Genomic DNA, 13,440 nt, shown 5'->3' on the forward strand with positions numbered 1-13,440 from the left:
ATTTTGTATGAGTGTGAATGTAGCAGACATAATGGCTTGTGAGCAAGGCTCCCAATTACATTTACCCCGAATTACTTATAACTAAACTGGCTATGAGAGGTAGTGACACCTAGCCGAATTGACAAAAAATAAATGAAGAATAGCCCAAAATTCGAAATAGCAAACCAACCGCGAATGCGCATGCGCAAAAATTTTAAACTACAAAGCAAGTGTCGAATAAAAAATTCTTTGCATGTTTATGTTAAAATTTTGTTTTATTCATTTCTAGGAATAATTTTTTTGTTACTTACCTGTATTTATGTAAGTAATTTTTCTTCATAAATAAATTTATTTTCAGTAATTAGAAATCACTTATTTTCATTTGTAAAATTAAATATTTAATTAAAGATAAAGAAAAGGTTTTTAAAAAAAAAAAAAAAATAATAATTATCAACAATTGAAATAAAAATTTATTTTTAAAAAACAAGGTGACTGAGGACAGACTTTTTACATACATACACTTGTAAATAAGTGGGAATGTATAGGTTTATCAATGCGCATGCGCGAACATTTAAAAATTTACTGAGTTAGACACTCAGGAGAAGTTTTTTAATGACATTTTGTTCTCTTTTTATACTTTTTTTAAATATTTATTACTATTAAGTGAATATAAGTATGTATATTTATTCATTTATACTTAATAACATACATATATTGATAAATAAAATATTAAATTTAAAATAAAAAAACAGGTATTTTCTTATTTAGATCAAAATTGCTCACTATAGGAAAATTATAATTAATTAAAATAAAAAAAAAAAAAACCACTAAGAACCAATGTTCTAGTGCGCATGAGCAAACATTTAAAAAATTAAAAAATCTTTCAGAAGACATTCTGTAGAGATTTTTTTTCTTTTTAAAGTATATATATATATATATATATATATATATATATATATATATGTATAAAAATTAGCATTCATTTTTCTCATTTGCTTCTTTACAATAATATTGAAATTCGGTAAGACGAATGTCATACAGAAATTAAATATTTTGAAGAAGAAGTAAATGAAAAATATAAATAATTGAAAAAAAATTATTCATAATATATATACATAAGTGTATATATATTTTCATAATTCAAAATTTTTTTTTTGTTCATTTAGCTGCATTAATGTTTATTATGTATATTATTTACCTGTATTTATGAGGATTCTTCTGCTTCTTTTTAACTATAGTTGTTTCTCACTTTCTTATATATACTTATTTCTATTTATAAACTAAAAGATTTAATTAAAAATAAAGGGAAGGTTTTTTTTTCATTTATAAATGCTCAATTAAAAATAATAAAAGTAAAAATTTATTATTTAAAAAAAAAAAAAAAAAAAGCGGCTGAGGACCGACTTCCTATACTGTGCGCATTCACCTACAATTGTATTTATTTAAAAATACAATTGTAGTGGTCTAAGCTATTTTCTTTTGGTAGAAAGAAAATAGCCCGTTTGGGAAACCTCGACACTGATAAAATACTCCAATAAAAATCCGATAGACCCGGAATCTATCGGTTTAAATCAGAGGATTTTATCAGTGATAAAACCCGACCAACACAGTGGTCACTCGATTGGTGACCAAACAAAAGCTAAATGACAATAAATACATGAAGAAATATACATACAAAATTATTATAATTACAATTAAACCTTAATAATAATATTCGAGTTTGATCACACAATACTCAGAATCACACACATTCATCATACGCTTATAATTAACATTCGGGTTTGATCACACAAAAATAAAAATAAACATGTACTTATAATTAAATAAAATAAAATTCATTCATACTTAAAATTAAGACCTAAAGGGATAAGGAAAGGGAAAAAAAAATATTAATTAAACACAAACTACCCAAAACCATGCAATAAAAAAAACATCAAGCAAAAAAACGCAAGCATCAAGCAGAAAATGCAATAAAAACATGCATGCAACATCTACTCCATTAAAAAACATACCACTCAAAATCATACTTATAAAATAAAAATATAAATTAAATTCTTAAATTAATAATCACTCGCAGTTCATCCATCACACTCACACCTTAATAAAATAATTATTTAAAATTAATTACAATTAAGCTTAAATTAAATAATAAATAACATATCTTCTTCCTGGTTCTGGTCCTGGTCCTGGTCCTGGTTCTCCTGTTGGTCCTTGGCATCCATGGGCATCCTTCTTGTTGACTGGATCTGAAACTAAAATATATAACCCAATAAATTAATTACGGACATGCATATATTTTTAATGGAAAAAAAAAAAAACGGAGGATGTAAAATATATACCAGAAAAAAAAAATTAGAGCGGCGGTGTGTCCTTGGATCTGGACCACCTTGTCTTCAATGCTCAGCAGCATCACTGTCCTCAAAATTATTCTGGTCCTCATAGGCCAGTCATGTCAATATAGATTCCAGTGGACTCTAGATTAGACACGTCATAAAAGATCTACCAAAAAGTAAATCCAAACTATGTACCTAAACCTGGAAAAAAAACATTTAGAAAAAAAGAAAAAAATTAATTGAAAGCCCGAGTAACTTCAATAGGGTGAGGATTAGGTAAGTCTCCGGAATCTTGAAAAAAATTAGAAAAAAATTATGCGTCAAAACCTAAAAAATAAAAAAAAATTATAAAATAAAAAAAAATTCTTAATGAGGTTCCGTAATCTCAAAAAATCTATAAAAAAAAAAAAAAACGAGAAAAAAGAATTATTTCTAAACCTAAAAAAAAAAAAGATTATCATCAAACATATCGGGGTGGTTCTCGTATCTTAGCATAGATTAAAATATGAAATTAAAAAAACTATAGGGTAACCTGACCAGTTGCAATAAACTAACTCATTAATTGGAGAAAAAAACTGACTCTAAAATCAATGACTCTACTTCTGCAAAAATCTCTAATAAAAATGACTCTACTTTTGAAAAATAATGACTCTAATAAACGTGACTCTACTTTCAAAAAAAAAAAATGAATCTAATTCTGAAAAAATGACTTCGATTGTAAAAAAAATGAATCGAATTAAATGACTCGACTTTTAAAAAAATGATTCTAATTGACGTGAATCTACTTTTGTAAAAGTGACTCAAATCTCTACAATTTTAATTTTAAAAAAGGGGGGGGGGGTAAAGTACATTTACAATAAATTAATCGATTAAAATAAAAAAAAATTAGAAAAAAATGGCTCCGATTGAAGTGACTACTTTTTGAAAACTGACTCTACTTTTATGAAATTGACGCTAAATTAAATGACTCGACTGTTTTAAAAATGACTCGACTTTGATAACGAAAGAAAAATTGAGGGTGAATGAGCAATTACAATAAATTCATTCATTGAAATCGAATCCCCTTTCGACAGCACACAAAAATTACTACAAACTCATATCATTATGATATCATCAATAAAACCATTGCAGTCAAAATTAATATCAATCGTGTAATTTGACCTGCCAGGGCCAATTACACTATCATTATAAAATGATAATGGTATTGATATTAATTATGACAGCAACAACAATAATGATAATACCGATAACAACATGAGAATAATAGATATTCTTAGAGTATACGTCGAAAGTAGATCGACTTCAATTAAAAATTTAAATTTTAATAACGATAGGGTAACCTGACCTAATGCCAAGTCTCGATTAGCGGAAAAAACAAAACTGACTCTACTTTAATAAAAACTACTCTATACCGATAAAACTGACTCTACTACTATTAAATTGATGCTAAATTACGTAAGACTACTATTTAAAAAATGACTCGAATTAAATAACGATAAAAAATTGAGGATAAATGAGCGTTTGCATTAAAGTAATTAATTGTAATAAAAAATTAAAAATTAAAAAAAAAAACTGTCTCTAATTCAAGTGACTCTACTTTTTGAAAACTGACTCTACTTTTATAAAGTTGACGCTAAATTATATGACTCGACTGTTTTAAAAATGACTCGACTTTGATAACGATAAAAACATTGAGGGTGAATGAGCATTTACATTAAATTCATTCATTGAAATCGAATCCCCTTTCGACAGCACACAAAAATTACTATAAACTCATATCATTATGATATCATCAATAAAACCATTGCAGTCAATATTAATATCAATTGTGTAATGTGACCTGCCAGGGCCAATTACACTATCATTATAAAATGATAATGGTATTGATATTAATTATAACAGCAACAATAATAATGATAATACCGATAACAACATGAGAATAATAGATATTCTTAGAGTATACGTCGAAAGTAGATCGACCTCAATTAAAAATTGAAATTTAAAAAACGATAGAATAACCTGACCAAATGCCAAGTCTCAATTAGTGGGAAAAACAAAACTGAGTAATAATGATATTGTTATTAATCATGACAACAACAATAATAATGATAATACCGATAACAACGTGATAATGATAGATTTTTTTAGAGTATACGACCAATGAGAATCGACATCGATCGAACCGGAGGGTTATGCGTACCAGCTCAGAAGATCAGGATATATATTATCAAAAAAACTAACAATGAAATAACGCGACCGCCTGACCTAGTGCCAGGGTTTTCTTTTACGCGGAAATGCCATTCAAATTTAATATATTATTAAAAAAAAAAAAAAAAAAAAGATTTTTAATGTGACTCTAATCAAATTAATACTACATACAAGCAATGCTAACGAGTAAACTCAAGACTCTACAGCTATTGACACCTGATCGAGTGCCAGGTGTCTTTTTTAATCTAAATCTACATTTAATGAATTTAAGGGTAAAAAAATTAGGGGTATAGATTGGTGTGTAAGTTAAAGTCGCCGTAAACGAGGTTGTGAGTAACCTCAACTTACGGCGACGTGTAAGGTAAGACTCGATTTCATTGAAGATGAACAGAGTCTCAGTGGGTAGTGTAAGTGGGGGTGTATGTGAATTTAAGCTAAAAAAAAAACCCTACGCAAAATTGATTCTAATTTCAAAACCCCTGGACCAGTAACTTAAATATCTAATAAAAGCGTGACGCTAATACTTGAATTTAAAAAAAAAAAGGGGGGGGGGGTAAATCACCACTCTTATAAAAAAGGGATAGGGTGACTCTAATTAAAAAAAAACCCAAGTTATTTAATTAATCTACTTCCCCGATCAGTCTAGTGACATCAAAACCCCAGTCCTATATTATTCCCCTCCTATAGTAACTAATTTATTAACTAACGCAGCAAAAGTGACTCTAATTATTTAAATAATAATAATACATAAAAAATACACACCGCTCTACAGACACTTAAACACTTAAAAAAGAAAAGTTATGATCAGAAAAATTTTTTATGGATTGAGACCGGCACCCAAATCGCACCCGGGTACTCAAAGGGTGGGACAGAATAATCCATTAAAAATTAAAACTGATCAGGGAAAATTTCTTTTTCCAGCTTTTTATGCATTAAAAAATGAAAAAAATAAATTTTTTTTAAATTTTAATGTATAAAAAAAATATTTTATATACGCTGTTATGGTTGGCCACCCATAACAGCGTAACAATATTTTTCGCCTTTAAGATCTATAGAGCGATATATATTTTTAGACTCTAATTCGCGTGAATTTAATTTGACCTAAATTATAAGAACCAAGTGTCCTTATAATCCCTAATACCCATAAACCCCCAGCTAAATCACTAGACCAATATCCCATTTCGCGGAAAAAAACCCAATACGAATTAATTAAAAAAAAAAAAAAGGGTAAGAGTGGCAATTGTTGGGGAAGGGTTGGTTGACTCTAGAATTTAACGCGTGATTCTACCGAGAGAATACTCTCAATGAAAAAACCTATTACTGGTCCACTAATTAATCTAATTACCCCGATTTAAAAATTAAAAATTATCCTAGCAATACAAGGGAGTGAGTTGGGTATACGCAAAGTGCGTATTTATGTGTGTGAGGTGAGTAAAAAATGGTGTGTTTGAATTGTCAACAGCAGAAGGCTATTGACAATAAATCAATCTATACCCCATGTTAAATTAAAAAAAAAGAAATGATAACTCCAGAAGGAAGTTATTTAATTTATAAGAAAAAGAAAAAAAAAGTTTACTCGGTTAGTACTGCTTGTGATTCAAATGACTCTAATTAAAATGAATTTAAAAAAAAAAAAAAAAGAAAACCAAGACTAAGTTGAAAAAACTAAATGACTCTACTTTCTAAAAAGTAACTTAATTTAAATGGCATTTTTTAAAATTGAATGAATTTACTTTAATTGAATTGAACGTGAATGGTTTTACTGTAATTTGAATGACTCTACTTTTAAAAAACTGTCTCTAATTTAAATGACTCGACTTGCAAAAAAACTGGAATTTAATTTATTAAAGAAAAAAAAAAAAGTGTTGAAAAATATGTAACTCTATTTCTAATAAAATGTGGGTTAATCTAATTTTAAAAAGCTAATGTGTGTTTGTGTTTATGAATTTACACCCTATTAATTTGATTATTAAAAAATGACTCGAATGTTACTGATTCTACTGATTTTAAAATAAATTTAACTGCTCGAATTTAATTTAAAGAAACTAAAACTAATGCAAACGACTAGACTTTAGTTTAAAAAAAGAAAAAAATAACTGAATTCAATGCAAATGCTCAATTTCAATTACAAAAAAAATATTGATTAAAATGACTCGAATTTAAATTTAAAAAACTCAATTTGATTCAAATGACTCGACACGAATTTAAAAAAAAAAATTATTTCCATGCAAATGCTCAATTTCAATTAAAAAAAAAAATATTGATTAAAATGACTCGAATTCAAATTTAAAAAACTGAATGTGATTCAAATGACGCGACACGAATTTAAAAAAAAAATTATTTTCATGCAAATGCTCAATTTCAATTAAAAAAAAAAATATTGATTAAAATGACTCGAATTTAAATTTAAAAAACTCAATTTGATTCAAATGACTCGACACAAATTTAAAAAAAAAAATTATTTCCATGCAAATGCTCAATTTCAATTAAAAAAAAAAATATTGATTAAAATGACTTGAATTTAAATTTAAAAAACTGAATGTGATTCAAATGACGCGACACGAATTTAAAAAAAAAATTATTTTCATGCAAATGCTCAATTTCAATTAAAAAAAAAATATTGATTAAAATGACTCGATTTTAAATTTAAAAAACTCAATTTGATTCAAATGACTCGACACAAATTTAAAAAAAAAAATTATTTCCATGCAAATGCTCAATTTCAATTAAAAAAAAAAATATTGATTAAAATGACTCGAATTTAAATTTAAAAAACTCAATTCGATTCAAATGACTCGACACGAATTTAAAAAAAAAAAAAAAAATTAATTTCATGCAAATGTTTGGCTTGATTTCAAAAAAATTTAATACGAATGACTCGACTCTAATTTAAAAAAACTCAATTTGATTTAAAAGACTCGACTTGAATTAAAGAAAACCGAATTTGATTCAAATGACTCGACTAATAAAAATCTGAATTTAATTTATTGCAAATGGCTCGACTTTAATTAAAAAAAAATAAATTGAATTCAAAAGACTCGAATATTTATAACCGTAATGAATTTAAATTAAAGAAAAAAAAAAAAAAAGATACGGAACCGATGATAAATATTAAAAAGTGAAATTAAATATATAGATTATAATGGAGAGGAGAAAAGAGTGACAGAAACTAAAAAACAATAACAAACCTCAACAGGGAAATAACTTTATTTCCCTGCCGAACGATGCCAGTTGATCAGCTGGTAGGATGACAGCTAGCAGTTCATTGAGGCTGGTCAGTGTTGTTCAATTCCATCCTTCCTTCCAGTCAAGACATCAGAAAAAAAACTTTTCATCGTTGGAATCCATTGATAATCTATTAAAATAATCAACACTAATTAATATATAAAAACACTGTTGACTTGTATATTTAATTGGGTTGACAAAAAAATTAAAAAAAAAAAATTGATTTTTTCAACTTGCGAAGACGCCGGTTGAAAAAAAAAATTTTGGATTAAAATGACTAATGACGTCATTAAGGGTAAAAAAAAAAATTAAAAAAAAGTCAACAATATTTTTAAAAATAGTTGAACACTTCGACAACGATGCGTACACATCGAATGTCGGGTGCCAACTGACCCTTTCCACCCTAGCCCTTAGGACGCTCACTTCACCCCCACTTCACCCCCACTTACTAGTCGACCAGCGCAGAAAATAATTTCATTGGTACCCTTCCCTCTCTACGCATGTGGAGGGGATCTTCGGCCAATCGCGCCCTTATCTCCTGACTACCCTCCCCCCCGCTCTCTAACAGCTATGACGCGTTCCTCACTCCCCTCACCCCTAAAATCTGATGCAATCATTTTTTTAATTTAATAATTCCTTAATTTTAATTAAATTTTCACGTTTTTTATGCTAAAATCTATTTAATTTACATTATAAATCTACATAATTTACATATATTAATGCATATGCAACTAATTAACGCAAGTTCACATGCAAATGAGACATGCAAACTCGTTTAATTGTCGATTAAAAAGTCTAGTCGATAAAAAAATGTGCTTTAATAATTAAATAAAATTATTATAGATCTTCTAATGTTTAAATAAGATCTATTTCGATAATAATAAATTAAACGTTAAAGTAATCGACATTTTAAAACTAACGGCACAAGTTTAAATCCAAAAAATCTCTCGCGAGAATAAGTCGCGCGTTTCTCAGTGCGCATGCGATCTACGTTGGAAACAGATCAAAGAAACTTGTCGTTTCTCTACAAAAATAGTTGACGTAAATTATAAATTTATTTGTCAACCCTAAAAAATTTACTTATTATAATTCAATTAATGAATTAAGTTGTGTGTCCATCAAATTGCTAGTGGAAATATTAAAATGAGCATTGGATGAGCAACAATGGCCGCAGATCTGTCGACAATCTAACCTAAAGTTCATTTGTCAATAAAGACAAATCGAAGAAATCAAGAATAAGACACGAGTAAGTAGTAATTGAACAGTTTATTGATTCAAAATCTATTATTTCATGTTCTTTAATATTCCTGAGTAAAAAGTCAATTTTTAAAAATTAATCAATCACAAATTACAACACATTATCAATTGTCTTTCTTCTTTCTGAGGAATGAAACTTTTTTTACTTTTATATTTAAATAATTAAACTACGTAAATTTATTACTCTCTAACAAATATTAATTAATAATAATCTTCATTTCAGATATGTAATAAAAAACAATTTTCATATTATATATACACATGTATTTTTTTCATCAACTTATATGAGATTATTGATACGAGTTTATTTTGGCAGGGGTTTTTTCCGGTCTGAAAGAAATAATTCAGAAAGAAAAATTCCTGGCACTCTACAAAGGAAATTTTGCTCAAATGATTAGAATATTGCCTTATGCTGCCACTCAGTATACCTCATTTGAAATATATAAAAAGGTTTGATGCTTATTTTTATTGTTATTTAAATTATTTACGCAAATAGTTATTTTATTACAACAGATATTTGACCCCAGGTCATTTTTTATTTCGAGTAAATTTTTTCTGCCACTTAAACTAAAATTACATCACAACTATTGAGTTTACGTACAAAAGTGCAAATATCTTTTTTTCTCAGAATTGAATTCTCTACAAAAGTGTTTCTGTATATTTTTATCGTATCTCTAAACTTTGAATCATAGTTTCAGATAAAAGATAAAATTTTCATAGAATTGTTTATTTGCTGATGCAATAAACTCGAATAGCGGCTAAACTATTGAAGATACGATAAAAATACATGGGACCAAGTTTGTAGAGAATTAAATTTCCTACAAAAAAGGTATCTGCAGCTTTTTTACTAAATCCAGTATTTTAGGAGTTATTTAAATAAATGATTGCAGTATTGAGGAACGGTGTTTGGTAAAAATTCTCATGGAGACAAATTTATTGCTGGATTATGTGCTGGAGTGACGTCAGTGACTCTGGCATATCCTCTGGATACTATCAGAGCTAGACTTGCATTTCAAGTGACCGGTGAGCATATTTACACCGGATTGTCCACACCGTAATGTCTATTTTCAAAGATGTGAGTTTTACAAGTCAGTTAACAAATATAATTATATTTATTTATCATAATATAATTATTTTAGGAAGGAGGGTTAACGGCATTGTATCGTGGATTTTGGCCAACTATACTGGGCATGATACCATATGCTGGTTTTTCATTCTACTCATTTGAATATCTCAAATTTTTCTGTATGAAGTACCTGCCTCACTATTTATGCAATGACTGTCCAAGAAATACCGGTAAATAATAAAAATAATAATAGATAAAAAAAAAATGAAAATTAATTATCAGTACAGGTTTGTTTTATTATGAATTCAATCAGCGTCAGATAATACAAGACATCAAATGAAATGCAATAGAAATGTTGAATATTAATAGAGATAATTTTAATGAAAAAAATATTAATAATAGTTGTAGAAATAAATAATTAATAAAATAGACAATAGAGACGTAGAAAAATTAATGCTCAGTAAAATAATCGACTCATTAATTTTTTTTGTTACCAGGTGGCCTTGTTTTAACATTACCATACATTCAATCGAATTAAAAAAATAGATAATCTTGATCGACTGACAAATTCAAATAAATTATTTCTATCTTCCAATAAAATAACAAAAATTGAAAATATTTCTCATTTGAAAAATCTGACGATGCTGGAGTTGGGTGACAACAAAATACGCAGCTGAAAAACTTGCAAAATTTATTTTTGGTAACAAAAAAAATATCGAAAATAGAAAACTTGAGCCGCTTGGTCAACCTCCAGCTGCTGAGCTTGCAGAGCAAGCGCATTACGAAGATCGAAAACTTGGAAACTCTGAGCCAACTTGACCAGTTGTATTTATCGGAGAACGGGCTGACTTGCATCGAGGGTCTGGAGTCCTGCAAGTTGCTGACTACACTCGACATCGCCAATAACCAAATCAAGAAGATCGAAATCATGAAACATTTGGAGTTATTGGAACAGTTCTGGGTAACCATTTTTTTTATTTTCTTAAATTCATCATTTGTTTAATTGAATTTTTTTATTAGATGAATAATAATCAAATCGGAGATCGGACAGCAATCGACACTCTGGCTGAGAATAAAAAGCTACAGACATTTTATCTGGAACACAATCCGATTGCAAGTGATCCGAATTACAGAAGAAAAATAAAATTACTCTTGCCTTGGCTGGTCCAATTAGACGCCACACTTTGCAGGTAAACTGTTTACAGCCTTAAAAAAAAAAAAATCGTCCAAAACTCTAAACCTTATTCGCAATTACTCAGAACTTGGGTCCTGTCTTTTACTTAAATATTTAAAAATATTTAAACCAAATATTGTATCTTTGAAAAAATAGATACTTTCTATTTTAAATAGTATTTAACAAATAAATAATTAATTATTACTTGCACGGTAAATTTAACAATTTGAAAAATTAATTATTAAAAATTGGATATAAATTGAAATTTATAAGTTAAAATAAAATTACGGTAGAATATGATAGAAAAATATTTAAAATATCAAAAAAAAAAAAACACGCAAGCGTTAAAACAAACCTTGTCGGGGGAATAACATGCAGAAGGGTTTCCTAATACACTTGGAGATTTAATTTAAATTGATCCAAGTGTATCGTCATTTTAATATTTCCACTAGCAATTTGATGGACACACAAACTAGTTCATTAATTAAATTATGATAAGTAAATTTTTTAGGGTTGACAATAAAATTTATAATTTACGTCAACTATTTTTGTAGAGAAACGACAAGTTTCTTTGATCTGTTTCCAACGTAGATCGCATGCGCACTGAGAAACGCGCGACTTATTCTCGCGAGAGATTTTTTGGATTTAAACTTGTGCCGTTAGTTTTAAAATGTCGATTACTTTAACGTTTAATTTATTATCATTGAAATAGATCTTATTTAAACATTAGAAGATCTATAATAATTTTATTTAATTATTAAAGCACATTTTTTTATCGACTAGACTTTTTAATCGACAATTAAACGAGTTCGCATGTCTCATTTGCATGTGAATTTGCGTTAATTAGTTGCATATGCATTAATATATGTAAATTAAATAGATTTTAGAATAAAAAACGTGAAAATTTAATTAAAATTAAGGAATTATTAAATTAAAATAATGATTGCATCAGATTTTAGGGTTGAGGGGAGTGAGGAACGCGTCATAGCTGCTAGAAAGCAGGGGGGAGGGTAGTCAGGAGATAAGGGCGCGATTGGCCGGAAATCCCCTCCACATGCGTAGAGAGGGAAGGGTACCAATGAAATTATTTTCTGCGCTGGTCGACTAGTAAGTGGGGGTGAAGTGGGGGTGAAGTGAGCGTCCTAAGGGCTAGGGTGGAAAGGGTCAGTTGGCACCCGACATTCGATGTGTAAGCATCGTTTTCGACGTGTTCAACTATTTTTAAAAATTCTGTTGACTTTTTTTTTTAATTTTTTTTTTTAACCTTAATGACGTCATTAGTCATTTTTGAAAAAAATTTTTTTTTTCAACCAGCGTTTTCGCAAGTTGAAAAAATCAATTTTTTTTTTTAAATTTTTTTGTCAACCCAATTAAATATACAAGTCAACAGTATTTTTATTTATTAATTAGTGTTGATTGTTTAGATAGATTATCAATGGATTCCAACGAGGAAAAATTATTTTCTGATGTCTTGACTGGAAGGAAGGATGGAACCAAAGAACACTGACCAGCCTCAATGAACTGCTAGCTGTCATCCTACCAGCTGATCAACTGGCATCGTTCGGCAGGGAAATAAAGTTATTTCCCTGTTGAGGTTTGTTATTGTTTTTTAGTTTCTGTCACTCTTTTCTCCTCTCCATTATAATCTATATATTTAATTTCACTTTTTAATATTTATCATCGGTTCCGTATCTTTTTTTTTTTTTTTTCTTTAATTTAAATTCATTACGGTTATAAATATTCGAGTCTTTTGAATTCAATTTAGTTTTTTTTAATTAAAGTCGAGCCATTTGCAATAAATTAAATTCAGATTTTTGATAGTCGAGTCATTTGAATCAAATTCGGTTTTCTTTAATTCAAGTCGAGTCTTTTAAATCAAATTGAGTTTTTTTACAATTAGAGTCGAGTCATTCGTATTAAATTTTTTAATATCAAGCCGAACATTTGCATGAAATTAATTTTTTTTTTTTTTTTTAAATTCGTGTCGAGTCATTTGAATCACATTCAGTTTTTTAAATTTAAATTCGAGTCATTTAAATCAATATCTTTTTTTTAAATTAAAATTGAGCATTTGCATGAAATTTTTTTTTTTTTTTAAATTCTTGTCGAGTCATTTGAATCACATTCAGTTTTTGAAATTTAAATTCGAGTCATTTAAATCAATATCTTTTTTTTAAATTGAAATTGAGCATTTGCAT

General features: G+C 28.2%; 1 long non-coding RNA gene and 1 pseudogene across 1 annotated transcript; one reads left to right on the forward strand and one right to left on the reverse strand.

Annotated features, from left to right (window-relative positions):
• Nucleotides 1-1,371: 1,371 nt before the first annotated feature.
• Nucleotides 1,372-8,119, reverse strand: LOC130666540 (uncharacterized). The gene is made up of 3 exons (XR_008989693.1): nucleotides 7,709-8,119; nucleotides 2,319-2,513; nucleotides 1,372-2,231 (listed from the first exon to the last, which is right to left on the reverse strand). It is a non-coding gene; the product is annotated as an uncharacterized LOC130666540 (long non-coding RNA).
• A 389-nt stretch (nucleotides 8,120-8,508) lies between these two features.
• LOC130667237 (solute carrier family 25 member 16-like) lies at nucleotides 8,509-10,880 on the forward strand (annotated as a pseudogene).
• The last annotated feature ends 2,560 nt before the right edge of the window (nucleotides 10,881-13,440 follow it).

The sequence above is a fragment of the Microplitis mediator genome, chromosome 4, assembly GCF_029852145.1.
Source record: "Microplitis mediator isolate UGA2020A chromosome 4, iyMicMedi2.1, whole genome shotgun sequence".
In the NCBI taxonomy this organism is placed as follows: Eukaryota; Metazoa; Arthropoda; class Insecta; order Hymenoptera; family Braconidae; genus Microplitis; species Microplitis mediator.